This window comes from Lipotes vexillifer, unplaced genomic scaffold (assembly GCF_000442215.2).
Source record: "Lipotes vexillifer unplaced genomic scaffold, Lipotes_vexillifer_v1.1 scaffold287, whole genome shotgun sequence".
NCBI lineage: Eukaryota > Metazoa > Chordata > Mammalia > Artiodactyla > Lipotidae > Lipotes > Lipotes vexillifer.
The window spans coordinates 657,298-679,509 of NW_006777084.1; positions in this window are offsets into that span (position 1 = coordinate 657,298).

The following is a 22,212-nucleotide window of genomic DNA, read 5'->3' on the forward strand; positions in this document are numbered from 1 at the left end:
GCAACTAAGCCCATGTGCCACAACTACTGAGCCCACGTGCCACAACTACTGAAGCCCGTGTGCCTAGAGCCTTTGTTCTGCAACAAGAGAAGCCACTGCAATGAGAAGCCCGCACACCACAACGAAGAGTAGCCCTTGCTCACTGCAACTAGAGAAAGTCCGCGCGAGCTACAAAGACCCAGCACAGCCATAAATAAATAGTTTAAAAAATAATTCAATCATTGTCATCATGTCATGAATTCATTTAAATTGTAACATTTTAGTACATATTTACCCAAGGGGAGAAAATATGGCTAGTTAGGAACTTTTCACCTTCTTCTTTTTGTTGGAGAACTTATTTAATCATCAATATTTATATAAACTCTATGTTATTGTCATCTATATAGGAGCTCTGTGTGCAGCTTTAAAATGGTTATAGAGAATGATGCTCTTTAGAATGGATGAATTATGGGCAGTATAATTGCCATTTCCTATGTGATGGTACTCAAAGTCCTATTTTATGGCTCGTTCACTCTTTTGTGAAGTACTTATTGAAAAATTACTATGCACGAGGCACAAAACAGACCAAGATCCCTGCCCTTGAACAACTTATTTTGGAGTGGCAGAAGATTGCAGGCAATATACAGTAAACATTATACGAAATGTGAAATATATGTATCTCAGCAGGTGATAATACAGTGTAAAATTAGGGCACATAGATAAGGGTTGGGGGCATCACAAGTGCTGGGGGCAAGAGTTTTTGTTTAAAAAGGGCTCCCAGTCACTCATTTAGAAATGAGATTTGATTAGGGAAGTGAGGCACAAAGCCACACAAATATTTGGGTAAGTTGGCTGTATTCCAACCAGAAGAAATATTTAGAACAAAGGTTCTAAGAATGCAGCCTATTAAACCAAGTGCAAGGTGGTCAGGGTGATGGGGCAGGAAGAAGAAGGGGAAATGTGGTAAGGGATAAAATAAGACCAAAATTATGTGAGGGAGTGACAGGTGTCGCATATGGCTGACTTGCTTATGGGTACTCTTGTTAATTAAATAAGAAGTTAGGGGTTAAAAAAAGGCACTGAGAGCAAAACTAGTTGTACATGTATACCAATTATAAACATGCAATGAATTGTGTTAGAATTTTATGGAGATTCATCAAGTATAGAGTTTAGCTACATGCTGAATGGCAAGTGTTAAAATCAATATTTATTGAAAGATAAATATCACCATTATAGGCTGAAGATAACGAAATAACCTAGAATTTTATCAACATTTTAATTTAGTTTTACAATTATATATTTTAAATGTCATAGGCTATTTATAAAGGTTTAGCATTATACTGCAGGCAGAGTAATTTATCAACACTGTCGGTTGTGATACTGCTGATGTGTTCACTCTGCTCCTTCTTTGCACAGCTAGACTTAACATTCACTTTTAACTAAGTCACCTGGAGGAGAAAGTATACTTTTGGCCAGATGTGTAAGAGTATGTTTCTGATGACGGTGAGGTTGATCCTATTTGTCCCTGAGTAAAGATTTATTTACTAGATTTGAAAATTAAAACACTGAAGATGATTACAATGCTGAAGGTGATTTAATCAAAGCAGTCATACAAACCAAAACTTTGGTACTGCATGAACAAGATGCTTTCTAAATATTTTCAGAAGTAGATTTAAGACTCATTTTCTCATTTATATTTATATTTCCAATAATTTTGCATGTATTTGCTGCTTTATATAGTCAAATAAAGAAAGTTTACCCTTAAACCTTAAATGTAGAAATGTGGCAATGGAGCAGTATAATTGGCTTTCAAGATAAAGAAAAATCACTTTTAAATTTCTCCTCTGTGTCTTAGCTTTCAGTGCTTAGGCACCAATTCCATTCTGTCCTGTAGAGTAGGTTCTTTATACCAGAGATCATGAAGAAATATGTGCAGTCTCTGGAGATGTCACTTTAGTATTTCCTCATCAGGTTCCAGCAAGCAAACTAATTGGTTGTTAGCAAGTCCTGCTACATGCTATATTGTAATCTATAAGACGTGAAGGGTTTCTTTTGTTCAAGCAACCCCTTTAATGTGTAATGTAACTTATCTTATTTAAAATGTCTTATATGGGAACATATATATATGTATAACTGACTCACTCTGTTATAAAGCAGAAACTAACACACCATTGTAAAGCAATTATACCCCAATAAAGATGTTAAAAAAAAAAAAAAAAATGTCTTATTTGAGCATCCTGCATAGGAGCATGACAAACTGGTTCTAAAACCTCTTGTATATCATGTAGTTTGTCTTTGGCTTAAGATAAATGATGGAAGCCATCTATTATTTGCTTATAGCCAAGGATTGTATTACATTATACTCTTCCTATATTTACTTCTTAAAATATTTATTTATAGTCTTTAACATATACATTTAGGTGGAGGTATGGCATGAAAATGAGAAGTACTAATTATATTCACAGTAGTGTTGAGATCAAAGACCTTTAATAGATTCCTTCTCCAATTGACTGATACTAAGCATGGCCCTTTCACTCATTTTAACCAATTCAATGTGTGTAAATTACTGAGGCCAATTCTGAGGAGTGGCATTAGGACCTATCACGTTGTACTTTTTTCCCTCTGTCATGATAATGTCATGTCCCAGGTCTGGAATACTCTTTTAGCCCATGTTCCGAAATGGTGTAAATATATAAAGCAGAGCCCTTAGTAGACCGATAGGCAGTAGGAACAAATCACAAACTGATGTACAAAGGATATATATTGTGAGCAAATGTTAAACTTTTGTAAGACTTTGTATTGTAATATTTTGACTTGTTACTGCAGTATAACCTAGCAGAAGCTGACTAAATATAAATGCAAGTGGACTTACCTTAATAAAAAGCTAAAAATTATGTTAAAAAGCACTTGTTTGGAGAGCAGAAGTGTAATGGAGAGGAATCTTTTAATGGTGGCTAGAAAAAAAGAATGAAATGACAATTTATACTGTGGTAAAACATTCAGCAAATTTTTTGCCTGCAAACATTTGGATGATGTATTCTGTATCTATGAAGTTTAGTCCTAATAAATCAGTTAGGAAGCAGATTGTTATGGTTTGTTTTGGTTGAATTATCTGTAGTATACAAAGAATGAGAGAGTGTCACAAGTCCTCCATTGGTCAGGTGTACAGTTTGGACAGATGTTCAGTATTAAACTAATAGCTGCTTTTCGCAATGAGGTTAGCTGGTAGTTATGTCAGGGAAGCCGCAAGTTCAAATCCCGGAAGTGGAGGCTATCTTCCACTGGAGGCTGTAATTGGCAAAATCACTGGTCACAGAGTTTGTACAGTCTCCAATGTGCAAAAAGTCCAATAGGGTGTAGGTTTCATTTTTGGTGATAAGAAACCTAAGAGGCAGCAGTTATTCTTTGACTACCATAAGAATTGAGATATGTGAATCCATGCAAAAAGTTTTTGAATTTTGTTAGGGTTTATTAGCCACTCCTGGTGCTGGAGGTATGACAGCTCCAAAGACACCACTTGGGTCTGCCTTTCCCAAGGGTCCTACATTTTCATGTTAGTCTGCTCTCAGATTTTAGCAATTTGTTAAATGTTGTACTTGATTTTTGTATCATTCACCTGTAAGTTGGTCCTGCCTTTTGCTGTGCTCTGCTGTAGGTCAGTCAGTGATTTTGTCCCGTCTCTCCTTGATGGCACCTGTCTTCCCTTAAATTACAGGTAGTTATTTTCAGTATGACCTCAGATGCGCTCAAGAAAAGTTGTGGTATACAGATTATCTGACTTTTCATTGTCATGAGTTTGTGCCATTCTCTCTAAGTTTCTATATATTTAAGCAGAAGCTTGAAGTCCATAAGATAGTTTTATTAAAATACAAATCATGATTTGGACTTTATGTATGCATGTATTAATGAGGCTAGTCTGTTGTAGACATACATCTATCAGTTATCATAACAACCAAATGAGACAACCTGGTTAAACTAAACAATACAAGACAGAGGATGGGGGTGGGAATTAAATTGATATATATGATTCCTTCAAGCCTAAGAGTTAACATATAAAACTTCTAACTATTTCTTGACAATAAACAAGGAACATTTAAATAAACTCTACTAAATTCTACTGGATAACAAATTTTAGTTTTCTAATCTTTATTTTCTAAAAATAAAGGGGAAATTTTCTCCTATTCCATTTCAGTGTATACTTTACCTGTGTGTTTTATTTTTACTGCTGACTCTATATTTGTAACTTAGGTTTTATAGTTCCTGTTTTACCCAAACTTAATTTAGTAAAAGGTTAGTGCAAAAAGGAATAAAATTGTATCAATGTTGATTGAATATGAACAAGCAGCTACCTTGCAAGTAAAACAGGAAAGTGATGTATTCATCAGTAAATTTTGTAGGGCAATGTGAACCAAATGAGTTGAAGACAAGAATGAATAGAATGTGTTATTGTGCCAACATATACGTCCTTTCATTAGAGCCACCGTGTTTAGGCTCTCATTACTAAAAAAAATTGGGAGTGCTCCTATTCCTATATGATGGTTGCTCATTTAATTACTCAGTGTGATACAAAAGATTTTGACAGAAATTAACGAAGACATCTATCACGAAGGTCCTATTGGGTCAACTCTAATAATTAGTAATCTCCAGCCATTGCTTCATTGCCCAAGTACTTCAATTATTTTAATAGTTTCTTAATCATGTTACTTCACAAAACCATTACTTACCATAGTGAAACTGACAGCTAGTGCATCATTAACATTCATACCAAAGAGGAATGAATTTGTAAGACATGGTCACATAAATCAATTCCTCAAATATTTTGCTTACTACTATGCACTAGATTCATGAAAACTTATTTTCAGACATATGCTTGTACATTGAACCATTTTGGGAGATTTAAAGTTGACTTCAATACAGCAGTGTATTTGATACCTTCTTAATCTCCTTAAACTGACTGCATGCTATTTAGACAAGTGATGGTTGATATGGTATTTATGCAAACACCAAAGGTCTCTGTAAAACATTATAAAATGTTATTATGAATGGAAATGGATTCAACAGGTTCTGGTGTGCATGGGGTGTGCGAAGATAGCAAAACCATGTCTCAAACCCTTAGCAGATAGTGTTCAAACACAATCCATGGTGATTTTTCAGTTCCTTGTAGAACCAGAGCTGTTGCGCTGAGCTGCTTTGATATTGCCCCATAGTGTTGTGTACCTTGAGGTAACTTGGCAAAAGAAATGACATTTTGCTGGTGTGAGGGAGGAGTAGGGACAAAGAAAAAAAAGGTTTCAATTCCAGAGGCATAGAGGACTTCAAAAATTCCTTCTGTTACTTTAGGCTAGGCTTGCACGTGTCAATAGCCTAGTTGACCTATCTGCAAAATACAGATAAGAATATTTTCTTCATGCCTGTCTTCCAGTTCTGTGAAATTCTTGAAAGGAATAAATGTTATAAAGGATCATATATTAGTGGAATGTGGCAGCTGTAGTCTAATTTAGTTGAATTATTCTGAAAATTAAGCCCATTCTCCACAACATAATATGGAATTTAACTTTACTGTAGAAAAGAATTTTTAAGGGAGTATTTATTGTTAGCCTGGTGTGGTTTCTTCAGAAAAAAATAACTTTCCCCAAATTATTAATGGTCTTTAAAGGATAATAAAAACTAACACTATTAAAAGATAAATACTACTATATACCTCAATGTGTAATAATTTGTTGAGTTGTTTATTCTATAGATTTTTGTATTTTTTAATAAGCACTTAAAGGAGATATGAGAATTCTTTTTTTTTTTTTAACATCTTTATTGGGGTATAATTGCTTTACAATGGTGTGTTAGTTTCTGCTTTATAACAGAGTGAATCAGTTATACATATACATATGTTCCCATATCTCTTCCCTCTTTGTCTCCCTCCCTCCCACCCTCCCTATCCCACCCCTCCAGACAGCCACAAAGAACCGAGCCGGTTTCCCTGTGCCATGCGGCTGCTTCCCACTGGCTATCTACCTTACGTTTGTTAGTATATATATGTCCATGTCTCTCTCTCGCCCTAACACAGCTCATCCTTCCCCCTCCCCATATCCTCAAGTCTGTTCTCCAATAGGTCTCTGTCTTTCTTCCTGTTTTACCCCTAGGTTCTTCATAACATTTTTTTTTCTTAAATTCCATATATATGTGTTAGCATACGGTATTTGTCCTTCTCTTTCTGACTTACTTCACTCTGTATGACAGACTCTAGATCTATCCACCTCATTACAAATAGCTCAATTTCGTTTCTTTTTATGGCTGAGTAATATTCCATTGTATATATGTGCCACATCTTCTTTATCCATTCATCCGACGGCGGGCACTTAGGTTGTTTCCATCTCCGGGCTATTGTAAATAGAGCTGCAATGAACATTTTGGTACATGACTCTTTCTGAATTCTGGTTTCCTCAGGGTATATACCTAGTAGTGGGATTGCTGGGTCATATGGTAGTTCTATTTGTAGTTTTTTAAGGAACCTCCATACTGTTCTCCATAGTGGCTGAACCAATTCACATTCCCACCAGCAGTGCAAGAGTGTTCCCTTTTCTCCACACCCTCTCCAGCATTTATTGTTTCTAGATTTTTTGATGATGGCCATTCTGACTGGTGTGAGATGATATCTCATTGTAGTTTTGATTTGCATTTCTCTAATGATTAATGATGTTGAGCATTCTTTCATGTGTTTGTTGGCAGTCTGTATATCTTCTTTGGAGAAATGTCTATTTAGGTCTTCTGCCCATTTTTGGATTGGGTTGTTTATTTTTTTGTTATTGAGCTGCATGAGCTGCCTGTAAATTTTAGAGATTAATCCTTTGTCAGTTGATTCATTTGCAAATATTTTCTCCCATTCTGAGGGCTGTCTTTTGGTCTTGTTTATGGTTTCCTTTGCTGTGCAAAAGCTTTGAAGTTTCATTAGGTCCCATTTGTTTATTTTTGTTTTTATCTCCATTACTCTAGGAGATGGGTCAAGAAGGATCTTGCTGTGATTTATGTCATAGAGTGTTCTGCCTATGTTTTCCTCTAAGAGTTTGATAGTTTCTGGCCTTACATTTAGGTCTTTAATCCATTTTGAGCTTATTTTTGTGTATGGTGTTAGGGAGTGATCTAATCTCATACTTTTACATGTACCTATCCAATTTTCCCAGCACCACTTATTGAAGAGGCTGTCCTTTCTCCACTGTATATTCCTGCCACCTTTATCAAAGATAAGGTGACCATATGTGCATGGGTTTATCTCTGGGCTTTCTATCCTATTCCATTGATCTATCTTTCTGTTTTTGTGCCAGTACCATACTGTCTTGATTACTGTAGCTTTGTAGTATAGTCTGAAGTCAGGCAGCCTGATTCCTCCAGCTCCATTTTTTGTTCTCAAGATTGCTTTGGCTATTCGGGGTCTTTTGTGTTTCCATACAAATTGTGAAATTTTTTGTTCTAGTTCTGTGAAAAATGCCAGTGGTAGTTTGATAGGGATTGCATTGAATCTATAGATTGCTTTGGGAAGTAGAGTCATTTTCACAATGTTGATTCTTCCAATCCAAGAACATGGTATATCTCTCCATCTGTTTGTATCATCTTTAATTTCTTTCATCAGTGTCTTATAATTTTCTGCATACAGGTCTTTTGTCTCCTTAGGTAGGTTTATTCCTAGATATTTTATTCTTTTTGTTGCAATGGTAAATGGGAGTGTTTTCTTGATTTCACTTTCAGATTTTTCATCATTAGTATATAGGAATGCCAGAGATTTCTGTGCATTAATTTTGTATCCTGCTACTTTACCAAATTCATTGATTAGCTCTAGTAGTTTTCTGGTAGCATCTTTAGGATTCTCTATGTATAGTATCATGTCATCTGCAAACAGTGACAGCTTTACTTCTTCTTTTCCGATTTGGATTCCTTTTATTTCCTTTTCTTCTCTGATTGCTGTGGCTAAAACTTCCAAAACTATGTTGAATAAGAGTGGTGAGAGTGGGCAACCTTGTCTTGTTCCTGACCTTAGTGGAAATGCTTTCAGTTTTTCGCCATTGAGGATGATGTTGGCTGTGGGCTTGTCATATACGGCCTTTATTATATTGAGGAAAGTTCCCTCTACACCTACTTTCTGCAGGGTTTTTATCATAAATGGGTGTTGAATTTTGTCAAAAGCTTTCTCTGCATCTATTGAGATGATCATATGGTTTTTCTCCTTCAATTTGTTAATATGGTTAATCACATTGATAGATTTGCGTATATTGAAGAATCCTTGCATTCCTGGAATAAACCCCACTTGATCATGGTGTATGATCCTTTTAATGTGCTGTTGGATTCTGTTTGCTAGTATTTTGTTGAGGATTTTTGCATCTATGTTCATCAGTGATATTGGCCTGTAGTTTTCTTTCTTTGTGACATCCTTGTCTGGTTTTGGTATCAAGGTGATGGTGGCCTCGTAGAATGAGTTTGGGAGTGTTCCTCCCTCTGCTATATTTTGGAAGAGTTTGAGAAGAATAGGTGTTAGCTCTTCTCTAAATGTTTGATAGAATTCGCCTGTGAAGCCATCTGGTCCTGGGCTTTTGTTTGTTGGAAGATTTTTAATCACAGTTTCAATTTCAGTGTTTGTGATTGGTCTGTTCATATTTTCTATTTCTTCCTGATTCAGTCTTGGCAGTTTGTGCATTTCTAAGAATTTGTCCATTTCTTCCAGATTGTCCATTTTATTGGCATAGAGTTGCTTGTAGTAATCCCTCATGATTTTTTGTATTTCTGCAGTGTCAGTTGTTACTTCTCCTTTTTCATTTCTGATTCTATTGATTTGAGTCTTCTCCCTTATTTTCTTGATGAGTCTGGCTAATGGTTTATCAATTTTGTTAATCTTCTCAAAGAACCAGCTTTTAGTTTTATTGATCTTTGCTATTGTTTCCTTCATTTCTTTTTCATTTATTTCTGATCTGATTTTTATGATTTCTTTCCTTCTGCTAACTCTGGGGTTTTTTTGTTCTTCTTTCTCTAATTGCTTGAGGTGCAAGGTTAGGTTGTTTATTCGAGATGTTTCCTGCTTCTTAAGGTGGGCTTGTATTGCTATAAACTTCCCTCTTAGAACTGCTTTTGCTGCATCCCATAGGTTTTGGGTCGTTGTATCTCCATTGTCATTTGTTTCTAGGTATTTTTTAATTTCCTCTTTGATTTCTTCAGTGATCACTTCGTTACTAAGTAGTGTATTGTTTAGCCTCCATGTGTTTGTATTTTTTACTGCTCTTTTCCTATAATTGATATCTAATCTCATGGCGTTGTGGTCGGAAAAGATACTTGATATAATTTCAATTTTCTTAAATTTACCAAGGCTTGATTTGTGACCCAAGATATGATCTATCCTGGAGAATGTTCCATGAGCACTTGAGAAAAATGTGTATTCTGTTGTTTTTGGATGGAGTGTCCTATAAATATCAATTAAGTCCATCCTGTTTAATGTATCATTTAAAGCTTGTGTTTCCTTATTTATTTTCATTTTGGATGATCTGTCCATTGGTGAAAGTGGGGTGTTGAAGTCCCCTACTATGAATGTGTTACTGTCGATTTCCCCTTTTATGGCTGCTAGTTTTTGCCTTATGTATTGAGGTGCTCCTATGTTGGGTGCATAAATATTTACAATTGTTATATCTTCTTCTTGGATCGATCCCTTAATCATTATGTAGTGTCCTTCTTTGTCTCTTCTGATAGTCCTTATTTTAAAGTCTATTTTGTCTGATATGAGAATTGCTACTCCAGCTTTCTTTTGGTTTCCATTTGCATGGAATATCTTTTTCCATCCCCTTACTTTCAGTCTGTATGTGTCTCTAGGTCTGAAGTGGGTCTCTTGTAGACAGCATATATATGGGTCTTGTTTTTGTATCCATTCAGCCAATCTGTGTCTTTTGGTGGGAGCATTTAGTCCATTTACATTTAAGGTAATTATCGATATGTATGTTCCTATTCCCATTTTCTAAATTGTTTTGGGTTCGTTATTATAGGACTTTTCCTTCTCTTGTGTTTTTGTCTAGAGAAGTTCCTTTAGCATTTGTTGTAAAGCTGGTTTGGTGGTGCTGAACTCTCTCAGCTTTTGCTTGTCTGTAAAGGTTTTAATTTCTCCATCAAATCTGAATGAGATCCTTGCTGGGTAGAGTAATCTTGGTTGCAGGTTTTTCTCCTTCATCACTTTCAGTATGTCCTGCCACTCCCTTCTGGCTTGTAGAGTTTCTGCTGAGAGATCAGCTGTTAACCTTATGGGGATTCCCTTGTGTGTTATTTGTTGTTTTTCCCTTGCTGCTTTTAATATGCTTTCTTTGTATTTAGTTTTTGACAGTTTGATTAATATGTGTCTTGGCGTATTTCTCCTTGAATTTATCCTGTATGGGACTCTCTGTGCTTCCTGGACTTGATTAACTATTTCCTTTCCCATATTAGGGAAGTTTTCAACTATAATCTCTTCAAATATTTTCTCAGTCCCTTTCTTTTTCTCTTCTTCTTCTGGAACCCCTATAATTCGAATGTTGGTGCGTTTAATGTTGTCCCAGAGGTCTCTGAGACTGTCCTCAGTTCTTTTCATTCTTTTTTCTTTATTCTGCTCTGCAGTAGTTATTTCCACTATTTTATCTTCCAGGTCACTTATCCGTTCTTCTGCCTCATTTATTCTGCTATTGATCCCATCTAGAGTATTTTTCATTTCATTTATTGTGTTGTTCATCATTGTCTGTTTCATCTTTATTTCTTCTAGGTCCTTGTTAACTGCTTCTTGCATTTTGTCCATTCTATTTCCAAGATTTTGGATCATCTTTACTATCATTATTCTGAACTCTTTTTCAGGTAGACTGCCTATTTCCTCTTCATTTGTTAGGTCTGGTGCCTTTTTATCTTGCTCCTTCATCTGCTGTGTGTTTTTCTGTCTTCTCATTTTGCTTATCTTACTGTGATTGGGTTCACTTTTTTGCAGTCTGCAAGTTCATAGCTCCCGTTGTTTTTGATGTCTGTCTCCAGTGGCTAAGGTTGGTTCAGTGGGTTGTGTAGGCTTCCTGGTGGAGGGGACTAGTGGCTGTGTTATGGTGTATGAGGCTAGATCTTGTCTCTCTAGTGGGCAGGTCCATGTCTGGTGGTGTGTTTTGGGGTGTCTGTGGACTTATTATGATTTTAGGCAGCCTCTCTGCTAGTGGGTGGGGTTGTGTTCCTGTCTTGCTATATGGCTGGCATAGGTTGTCCAGCTTGCTGGTCGTTGAGTGAAGCTGGGTGCTGGTGTTGAGATGAAGATCTCTGGGAGATTTTCGCCGTTTGATATTATGTGGGGCTGGGAGGTCTCTTCTTGATGAGTGTACTGAAGTTGGCTCTTCTACCTCAGAGGCAGAGTCCTGATTCCTGGCTGGAGCAGCAAGAGCCTTTCATCCACTCGGCTTCTTCTTTGGTACCAGGTCTTTGAAATCCAGGGTGTATTTTATGCCTGCTACATATCTCGGTTCACGGGCCTCGCTTCATGTGCTCAGTGGCTTGAGGTGCCTAGTGGCTACTGGAGTGGGCAGTGCACATCTCAACAGCAGAGCTGCAGTGCTATGCAGTTACATGAATGGCATGTGAAGTTTGGGCTGAGAGATTCTGCTGTCTTTTCAGGACTCACAGTCTTCTTTCTGATGTACTCAGCAGGCCACTGTTACATGTATCAGATAAAACTGAATCACTTTGTGTGTGGAGTGTGCTTTCCGAGTCAGTCTTTCATATCTTCGTGAGCGCCATTAGCTGTTGTATCCTGCAGATACTACTGCTGCTTTTCCTTATCACTAGTAAACAAGGAGCAGGTGGCAAGGTTAGGCACTAACTGGTCTTTAGGCAAGGTCAAGAAGTCTGGGTTGAGTGGGGCCACTGACTGATTTCACCGAGAATTCTTATAGGATGAAACTACTCACATAGGAGACACTATATTAGTTGATAACCAGGCCAGTAGCAGGGCATTTTTTTTTTTTTTTTGGAGGTGGGGTGACAATAAAACTCTTAAATATTCATTCTGAGCCTTGTCTTTCACTTTCATGTATTTCCCCTTTGAATACACATTGATTCTTTTGCCCCTATTTGTTAAGTTTGGAATAAAATCAAATACATTCTTTAGGTAAATAATAGAGTATGTAATTTTTCCTTATTCCTTAAAAATAAGGATAAATAAAGGACAGTAAGAATTCATGGTAATTTGAGGTTGAAAATTTTAGTACTTTTCAAAAATAAAAAATGATTTCTAGTATAACTTGTTGTAAGCTGAATTGTGTCTACCCCCTCCCCCAAATTTCATATGTTGAAGTTCTAACCCCCAGTACCTCAGAAGGTGATTGTCTTTGGTCTTTAAATAGGTAATTAAGTTAAAATGGGGTCATTAGGGTGGGCCCTAATTAATATGACTGGTGTCCTTATAATCAGAGAGAATGAGTATGCAGATATACACAGAGGGATGAAATATGAAGACACGGGGAGAAGAAGACAGCCATCTACAAGGCAAGGAGAGAGGGCTCAGGAGAAAACAAATATGCCAACAACTTGATCTCAGATGTCTAGCCTCCAGAATTGGAGAAAATAAGTTTCTGTTATTTAAGCCATGCAGTCTATGGTATAATACTTTGGTAATAACGTATACATACATATGAATTACACTTCCTGAACTGTTATTTTGCTTTAAGAAATTTTTGCAATAAGTCACTCAAATACCTGCTTCCTTTACAACAAAACAATGTTAATCAGACATGTTGAATCTTCCTAATACTTTATGAATACAGGATATAGTGAATACTCACAGTATACTTATGTGCCAGTTTGATCCTCAAGCTCTGCATTTGTAATTACGTTATTTTCTTTTGTAAGAAAGGAAGAAAAGAAGAAGGGGTATGAAGAGAAGTGAAATTATAGAAAGAGAGAGAGGGGAGGGAGAAAAGAAAGCTAGACTAACATGCTCATTTAAAGGAGTATGTTTGATCTGCTACTTTTTAAAATATTAAGCTGAGGGCTTCCCTGGTGGCGCAGTGTTTGAGAGTCCACCTGCCGATGCAGGGGACATGGGTTCGTGCCCCGGTCTGGGAGGATCCCACATGCCGTGGAGCGGCTGGGCCCGTGAGCCATGGCCGCTGAGCCTGCACATCAGGAGCCTGTGCTCCACAACGGGAGAGGCCACAACAGTGAGAGGCCCACGTACTGCAAAAAAAATATGAATAAATAAAGTAAAATAAAATATTAAGCTGAATCTACATAATGTAAATATTAATTGGAATGGATGTACTATTTCTAAAAAGAACTCAAGTATTATATCTCTCTCTATCGCTAAAATGAAGACATGACCAGTAGAATAAAGAAGGATGCACAAGGAAATAATCATTTGTAGTATAAGGAAGACCAAGAAAAATATACCTCCTCTGCTCAATTATTAACAGCAAAAAAAAGCAATCCTATATGAACCTCATGAAATTTATACATGATGAAACATGACAGACAGAAGAAAAATAGACTCATTTTGAGAAAATTAGAAAATAAGGATGGGAGATGCTTATTCTAAAGGAAACTTGTGAAAAATAAAATATTAATTATGGATTAAAAAAGCACTTCGGTAGAAAAGTTTTAAACATAACTTTGTTGTTTAAAATCTACAAAGCAGGTAATCAAATCAGTAATATAAAGGATAACTTGAGAGGTCCATTAGGAATATGCAATAAAATGAAGAGAGATGATAGTATGAGATAAAATATTACAAGTACTGAGAGTAGAAAACAGAATAAACGTAGAGAAAATGAATGTGTCTGCTAAAGATGTAACACGAGAAAAATGCTTGATAAACCTATAGCTGAAGAAAATTTCTCTGGGGATAAAACAGCAAGGAAGATACAGTTCCTACATCACATGCTAGTGGTGTAAACAGGCAAATAAACAGTGAAAAACCATCCCGTGCTTTAATAGACTTATACCCAGGATCCTATTGAGCACAGTTTCTGGGCACCTTAACTGTAATTATGAAAACTGGATAAAATTTGCACAGAGATAATATGTAAATTACTGGAGAAAGGGTAACATGGAGATGATAAAATGAATGTATAAACTTTTAATACTATAAGAATAATAATCTCGACCAGTCTCTCCCATCAGGAAACCTGCACAAGCCTCTTAGATAGCCTCATCCACCAGAGGGCAGACAGCAAAAGCAAGAAGAAATACGGTCCTGCAGCCTGTGAAACAAAAAACACATTCACGGAAAGAGAGACAAGATGAAAAAGCAGAGGGCTATGTACCAGATGAAGGAACAAGATAAAACCCCAGATAAACAACTAAATGAAATGGAGATAGGCAACCTTCCAGAAAAAGAATTCAGAATAATGATAGTGAAGATGATCCAGGACCTCAGAAAAAGAATGGAGGCAAAGATCAAGAAGATGAAAGAAATGTTTAACAAAGACCTAGGAGAATTAAAGAGCAAACAAAGAGAGATGAACAATACAATAACTGAAATGAAAACTACACTAGAAGGAATCAATAGCAGAATAACTGAGGCAGAAGAACAGATAAGTGACCTGGAAGACAGAATGATGGAATTCACTGCTGCAGAACAGAATAAAGAAAAAAGAATGAAAAGAAATGAAGACAGCCTAAGAGACCTCTGGGACAATATTAAATACAACATTCACATTATAGGGGTCCCAGAAGGAGAAGAGAGAGAGAGGACCAAAGAAAATATTTCCAGAGATTATAGTCAAAAACTTCCCTAACATAGGAAAGGATATAGCCACACAAGTCCAGGAAATGCAAAGAGTCCCATACAAGATAAACCCAAAGAGAAACACACTGAGACATATAGTAATCAAATTGGCAAAAATTAAAGAAAAAGAAAAATTATTGAAAGCAGCAAGGGAAAAATGACAAATAACATACAAGGGAACTCCCATAAGGTTAACAGCTGATTTCTCAGCAGAAACTCTACAAGCCAGAAGGGAGTGGCATGATATACTTAAAGTGATGAAAGGGAAGAACCTACAACCAAGATTACTCTACCTGGCAAGGATCTCATTCAGATTCGATGGAGAAATCAAAAGCTTTACAGACAAGTAAAAGCTAAGAGAATTCAGCACCACCAAACCAGCTCTACAACAAATGCTAAAGGAACTTCTCTAACTGGGAAACACAAGAGAAGAAAAGGAGCTACAAAAGCAAACCCAAAACAATTAAGAAAATGGTCACAGGAACATACATATTGATAATTACCTTAAACGTGAATGGATTTAATGCTCCAACCAAAAGATACAGGCTTGCTGAATGGATACAAAAACAAGACCCATATATATGCTGTCTACAAGAGACCCACTTCAGACCTAGAGACACATACAGACTGAAAGTGAGGGGATGGAAAAAGATATTCCATGCAAATGGAAATCAAAAGAAAGCTGGAATAGCAATACTCATATCCGATAAAATAGACTTTAAAATAAAGAATGTGACAAGAGACAAGGAAGGATACTACATAATGATCAAGGGATCAATCCAAGAAGAAGATACAACAATTATAAATGTATATGCACCCAACATAGGAGCACCTCAGTACATAAGGCAACTGTTAACAGCTATAAAAAGAGGAAATCAACAGTAACACAATAATAGTTGGGGACTTTAACACCTCACTTACACCAATGGACAGATCATCCAAAATGAAAATAAATAAGGAAACAGAAGCTTTAAAAGACACAATAGGCCAGATAGATTTAATTGATATTTATAGGACATTCCATCTAAAAAGAGCAGATTACACTTTCTTCTCAAGTGTGCACAGAACATTCTCCAGGATAGATCACATCTTGGGTCACAAATCAAGCCTCAGTAAATTTAAGAAAATGGAAATCATATCAAGCATCTTTTCTGACTACAACACTATGAGATTAGAAATGAATTACAGGGGAAAAAACAAAAAACACAAACACATGGAGGCTAAAGACTACATTACTAAATAACAAAGAAATCACTGAAGAAATCAAAGAGGAAATAAAAAAAATACCTAGAGACAAATGACAATAAAAACAGGACAATCTAAAACCTATGGGATGCAGCAAAAGCAGTTCTAAGAGGGAAGTTTATAGCTCTACAAGCCTACCTCAAGAAATAAGAAAAATCTCAAATAAACAATCTAACCTTACACCTAAAGGAACTAGAGAAAGAAGAACAAACAAAACCCAAAGTTAGCAGAAGGAAAGAAATCATAAAGATCAGAGCAGAAGTAAATGAAATAGAAACAAAGAAAACAATAGCAAAGATCAATAAAACCAAAAGCTGGTTCTTTGAGAAGATAAACAAAATTGATAAATCATTAGCAAGACTCATCAAGAAAAGAGGGAGAGGACTCAAATCAATAAAATTAGAAATGAAAAAGATGTTACAACAGTCACCGAAGAAATACAAAGCATCCTAAGAGACTACTACCAGCAACTCTATGCCAATAAAATGGACAACCTGGAAGAAATGGACAATTCTTAGAGAGGTATAACCTTCCAAGACTGAACCAGGAAGAAATAGAAAATATGAACAGACCAATTACAAGTAATGAAATTGAAACTGTGATTAAAAATCTTCCAGCAAACAAAAATCCAGGACTAGATGGCTTCACAGGTGAATTCTATCAAACATTTAGAGAAGAGCTGACACCCATCCTTCTCAAACTCTTCCAAAAAATTGCGGGGAATGGAACACTACCAAACTCATTCTATGAGGCCACCATCACCCTGATACCAAAACTAGACAAAGATACTACAAAAAAAGAAAGTTACAGACCAATATCACTGATGAATATAGATGCAGAAATCCTCAACAAAATACTAGCAAACAGAATCCAACAACACATGAAAGGATCATACACCATGATCAAGTGGGATTTATCCCAGGGATGCAAGCATTCCTCAGTACATGCAAATCAATCAATGTGATACACCATATTAACAAACTGAAGAATAAAAACCATATGATCATCTCAATACATGCAGAAAAAGCTTTTGACAAAATTCAACACCCATTTATGATAAAAACTCTCCAGAAAGTGGGAATAGAGGGAACCTACCTCAACATAATAAAGGCCATATATGACAAACCCACAGGAAACATCATTCTCAATGGTGAAAAACTGAAAGCATTTCCTCTAGCATCAGGAACAAGACAAGGATGTCCGCTCTCACCACTGTTATTCAACATAGTTTTGGAAGTCCTAGCCAAGGCAATCAGAGAAGAAAAATAAATAAAAGGAATACAAATTGGAAAAGAAGAAGTAAAACTGTCACTGTTTGCAGATGACATGATACTATACATAGAGAATCCTAAAGATGCCACCAGAAAAATACTAGAGCTAATCAATGAATTTGATAAAGTTGCAGGATACAAAATTAATTAACATAAATCTCTTGCATTCCTATACACTAATGATGTAAAATCTGAAAGAGAAATTAAGGAAACACTCCCATTTACCATTGCAACAAAAATAATAAAATACCTAGGAATAAACCTTCCTAGGGAGACAAAAGACCTGTATGCAGAAAACTTATGACACTGATGAAAGAAATTAAAGATGATACCAACAGATGGAGAGATACACCATGTTCCTGGATTGGAAGAATCAATATTGGGAAAATGACTATACTACCCAAAGCAATCTACAGATTCAATGCAATCCCTATCAAATTACCAATGGCATTTTTTATGGAACTAGAAGAAAAATTCTTAAAATTTGTATGGAGACACAAAAAACCCCGAATAGCCAAAGCAGTCTTGAGTGAAAAAAATGGAGCTGGAGGAATCAGACTCCGTGACTTCAGACTATACTACAAAGCTACAGTAATCAAGACAATATGGTACTGGCACAAAAACAGAAACATAGATCAATGGAACAAGATAGAAAGTTCAGAGGTAAACCCACGCACCTATGGTCAACTAATCTATGGCAAAGGAGGCAAGGATATACAATGGAGAAAAGACAGTGTCTTCAACAAGTGGTGCTGGGAAAACTGGACAGCTACATGTAAAAGAATTAAATAAGAACACTCCCTTATACCATACACATAAATAAACTCAAAATGGATTAGAGACCTAAATGTAAGACCAGACACTATAAAACTCTTAGAGCAAAACATAGGAAGAACACTCTTTGACATAAATCACAGCAAAATCTTTTTTTGATCCACCTCCTAGAGTAATGGAAATAAAAACAAAAATAAACAAATGGGACCTAATGAAACTTAAAAACTTTTGCACAGCAAAGGAAACCATAAACAAGACGAAAAGACAGCCCTCAGAATGGGAGAAAATATTTGCAAATGAATCAACGGACAAAGGATTAATCTCCAAAATATATAAAGAGCTCATGCAGGTCAATATTAAAAAAACAAACAACCCAATCCAACAATGGGCAGAATATCTAAATAGACATTTCTCCAAAGAGGACATACAGATGGCCAAGAAGCACATGAAAAGCTGCTCAACATCACTAATTATTAGAGAAATGCAAATCAAAACTACAATGAGGTATCACCTCACACCAGTTAGAATGGGCATCATCAGAAAATCTACAAACAACAAATGGTGGAGAGGGTGTGGAGAAAAGGGAACCCTCTTTCACTGTTGGTGGGAATGTAAACTGATACAGCCACTATGGAGAACAGTATGGAAGTTCCTTAAAAAACCAGAAATAGAATTACCATATGATCCAGGAATCCCACTACTGGGCATATACCCAAAGAAAACCACAATTCAAAAAGACACATGCACCCCAATGTTCATTGCAGCACCATTTACAATAGCCAGGTCATGGAAGCAACCTAAATGCCCATCGATAGACGAATGGATAAAGAAGTTGTGGTACATATATACAATGGAATATTACTCAGCCATAAAAAGGAATGAAATTGGTTCATTTGTTGAGACGTGGATGGATCTAGAGACTGTCATACAGAATGAAGTAAGTCAGAAAGAGAAAAACAAATATCGTATATTAACGCATATATGTGGAACCTAGAAAAATGGTACAGATGAACCAGTTTCCAGGGCAGAAACTGAGACACAGATGTAGAGAACAAACATATGGACACCAAGTGGGGAAAGTGGCGGGGGGGTGGGCATGGTGGTGTGATAAATTGGGCGATTGGGATTGACATGTATACACTGATGTGTATAAAATTTATGACTAATAAGAATCTGCTGTATAAAAAAATAAATAAAATAAAATTCAAAAATTAAAAAAAAATGGTAATAGTCTCATTTAGTGGTAACCAGTGGTATCATATTTATCTTTTAATTTTTTATGTTGATGCAATTCAAAACATCCTGAAATTCATTATTTAATTCCTGAAAGCTGTAGCATTTTTCACAAATCCCGCATATTTCAGTTTTGTGTAATAAAAAAGTGACAGCATTTCAAAACAATAAAAACATTTTTTCAAAATTTTGCAATGGATACTTTTTTGTTTACTCATGTTATGGAATTTTAGTATTTAAAACTGTAAGTATTCAATTGATCATTGAAAAATCACTTAGCCAGTATGACAATATTAAATTTGGGGACCTGTAAACATCACAATATCTAAGACAAGAAAATTGGAGAGAGGGGTGAAATAGGTTTAAGAGATTAAAATGTACAACCTACTAAGTATAAAATAAATAAGTTACAAGGATGTAATGTTTAGCACAGAGAATATTGCCAATATTTTATGATAACTATATGTAGCATAATCTGTAAAAACATCAAATTACTATGTTGTACACCTGTAACAAATGTAATATTTTAAGTCAACTATACTTTAATAAAACATAAAATAAAATAAATAAAACAAGAAGATTACCAAGTGTTGGGACTCCTGTTGGCTAGAATACAAATTAAATAGAGTATCATACAAAATAGAGTAAATACAATATATCGGAAAACACCAAATTGATTTATTATTAGGAAATAAAATAACTTGTATTTTTAATTTTATTTCCTAATAATATATATGCATAATATCAATGCCATTTGTTATCTTCTGTGTCAGACTATCTCCTTTTAATAGTCTATTCTGCCAATTCTTTGCCGTGATAATTGGAAAATTTATTTATTAACCTTTCTGTACTTCAAGTTTCTTGAGTATTTAACAGAATTGTTGTGGAGGCTGACTGGATTCATAAAAGATTGTTGGCTTAAAGATGGGTAGAAATCTTCTGCCTCTCCTTAAACCAAAAGGCGGGATCTATTTTCTCTCCTCTGGATTCTACACTGTCCTAAAATTGCCTTGACTCACAGAATGTGGCAGAAGTGATGCTGTGTTACTTCTGAATCTGGGCTTTAAGCAATCTTCCACTTTTACATGCTCAGGTTGTTTCTTCTTAGTATGTGGTCCCCTGTGCTATCAGAAGCCCAAGCCCTAGGAGAGACACTGTGAAGGAGAACCCAGTGCTCTGCTCCATTGCTGCAGCTGAGCTTCCAGCCTACACCCAACACCAACTAGTTGTCAGCCATATGAGAAATCATCTTGGATGTTGCAGCTAAGTTGAGCATCCAGATGACTGCAGTCACAGCTGATACTGCATAGAGCAGAAGAACCACCCAGCTGTACCCAGTAAACCCACAGCACCATTAAAATGATAGATTGTTTTTGCTGGCAGTTGGTTTGTTACACATCAGTAAACTTTGAATAGCGTCTGCCCCGTGGTAGGTTCTCATAAAATTGTAGCTATTGCTATTTTAAAATACTAGGTGTAGATTCCATTTCTGTGCTAGTCCTCTACAGAGTTTGTGACACCTGATAATTTATTCACTGTAATTAATAAATTCCTATGATCATAGAATAATTAAGGATTAGAACTGTATTTCAATAGTTTTTCCTGCACTGAATTCTTCTCTTCTATAACCACTCCTCCACTATTGAAATCCTTCCTAACATTTTAGGCTGGGTCATTGGTTCCTTTCAGCTCAACAGGACATGAATTTTCTTTCTCTGAACATAGCTTGTGCTTCGAAGCTCTATTAGACTATTTACTACATGTTTCCCTGTGATTCTAGTTAAACTTACTTATTTATTCTAACTTTTTAAAGTAATTGACTGTTTCACTTTTTTTTATTAAGAGTTTTTTTTTCAAGCAGTTTTAGCTTCATAGAAAAATCGAGGGGAAGGTAAAGAGATATCTCACATGTCTCTTGCCCACATACAAACTATGTCACTTTTATTGTTCTTCATGGTGCCTAGCATGGACTGGTGGTCAGTACATTCACTTGTGTATGTTTCATATACATATGAATTCTCAATGTCTGATTTGAGGATAATTAAATTTAACTTTACTCAGTGGCTTGTCCTCTGGCTGCTATTTCAGATTCCTAAATTGTGCTATTATAGAGCTATGAACCTATAATAAGACATTAGCTAACCAGAGATTTTGTTAAGTTAATTAACTTTTCTGGATAAGGTTTTCCCATCTGTAAAGTGAGGGGTCAGACTAGATGATTTTTTTTTTTTTTTTTTTTTTTCCGGTATGTGGGCTTCTCACTGTTGTGGCCTCTCCCGTTGCGGAGCACAGGCTCCAGACGCGCAGGCTCGGCGGCCATGGCTCACGGGCCCAGCCGCTCCGCGGCATGTGGGATCTTGCCGGACCGGGGCACGAACCCGTGTCCCCTGCATCGGCAGGCGGGCTCTCAACCACTGCGCCACCAGAGGAGCCCTAGATGGTTTTTAGTAACTCCCAACTAAATAGTTTTGATCTATTGTATTTAGTGAACATCAAGTGACTAGTTAAATAATCATCTTAGTAATGAAACCAAAGTAGAAAGCCAACAAGATAATTTATCTTTCGTAAATAAAAAGGAAGAACGTTTAATTATCATATAGTTCCCTGAATTTTATTTTCTATTTATAGCTAGATGCTATATATAGATAGATGCTACCTATATAGTTCCTCACTATCTGTTATGTTTTATATTTTGCTTAGTAATGAGCTATTTCTTAAAACAATATAGATGTGTGTGTGTGTGTGTGTGTGTGTGTGTGTACCCATTTGTATATATGTATGTAAATTTCGGTGTTCTCTCCCAATAATGACATAATATTCCTTTCCAGTGCATCAGATTTAATGGCTACCAGGCATCCCTTTTCCAATACTTATTAATCCCAGGGTAAGTTAAATATGATAATCATCATATGGCAAATTTTAGAAGATTATATGGACGATTGGAAAGAGTGTAGTATCAGAATCAAA